Below are 1446 nucleotides of genomic sequence, written 5' to 3'. Positions count from 1 at the left end.
AGCCCTGTAGTTGGCCTGTGGGGGCACTCAACAACCCAAGTCTAAAACCGGAGGTTGCCTTTCATTCCTTGTCCGTGGTTGGGAAGCTCCCCACTTCATCCCACCTGAGCAGGCAGCTCTCCAGGGGGACCTCTGCTCCAGCACCATCTCTCCCAACTTCCCTTGGTGACACACAGGTCCCCTTCGAGGGCAGGGTGGCAGCTGATCTGTCCCCTGGGCGTGGGGCAGCATTTTGGGGAACGGTGTGGAAGCAAGGCTCCGCCCTCATGCTTCCTGTGTCTCTGGCTGCCACCACCAGCCCTGTCCATGACCACTCGCTCTGCCTCCCAGGCCCTGGCGATTTTTTTCCCCAAGATTCCTGTCCCGTTCTAGGCATCTGTTCTGGATCGAACCTAAGTGGGCTGTAAGCTCCTGTGACTCTGTCCTCCTTGCCTCTCACTGACTGCTCAGAAGGAGCCAGAAGCTGTTCTTGGTCTACATCCACCAGGTGCCTTGACAGGTTCTGGGCAGGTTTACTGGGTTTCTTGAGTTGATGGGGAGTAAATATTCCCTAAAATGCATTGTGGGTAAAACAAGTGGTTCTCTCTCCGTGACCCTAACCCCTGCCCAGTGTCATTTAGGGAAGGGGAGAGGAAAGAAGCAATGGGAGAAGAGAAGGGGGGCAGGGATATATATCTGTGACTTTGGTGGCATCAGACTTGGGTAGGATGGGGCCATGGCCAAGGTGCGTGGACAGCGGAGCTAGATGGCCTGGGTTTCAGCTTTCCACCTACTAGCTTGTGACCAATGGCAGTTTCTTTATCTTTATGGACCTCAGTTTCTTTTCTTTTCTTTTAAATATATATTTTTAAAGATTTTATTTATTTATTTGTCAGAGAGAGACAGAGAGACGGAGACAGAGAGCGAGAGAGAGCGCACAAGCAGGGGGAGCAGCAGGCAGAAGGAGAAGCAGGCCCCCCGCTGAGTAAGGAGCCAATGGGGACTTGATCCCAGGACCCTGGGATCTTGACCTGAGCCGAAGGCAAATGCTTAACAGACTGAGCCACCCAGGCGCCCCTATTATTATGTTTCAATTTATGTAGTTTATTTTGTATACCTTTGACCATGAATTTGGTTTTGTTTGCTTAAATTGTCATCTATCTGGGAACTAGAGTTACAGTGCGGGGAGACAAACATTAATCTGATACTCAGAGGCATAAATGGAAAATTGCAATTGGGATCTGGGCTTTGGAAAAGGGGAACACGGGGCTCAGAGAATGCACAATGATGAGAACGGATCCAGCCAGGCTGGTGATGGAGGGCTTCCTGGAGGAATCGACTTTAGGACAGAGATATGAAGGGTGGCTAGGGATTAATTAGTCCAAGAAGGGAAGGAAAAGTATTTAAGGCAGAGGGAATAGCATATGCAAAGACCTTGCAAGTGTGAAGGGCAGGCCTACATGGTGG

The sequence above is a fragment of the Leptonychotes weddellii genome, chromosome 9, assembly GCF_054177405.1.
Source record: "Leptonychotes weddellii isolate Sample4059 chromosome 9, ASM5417740v2, whole genome shotgun sequence".
In the NCBI taxonomy this organism is placed as follows: Eukaryota; Metazoa; Chordata; class Mammalia; order Carnivora; family Phocidae; genus Leptonychotes; species Leptonychotes weddellii.
This window is presented reverse-complemented; position numbering follows the sequence as displayed.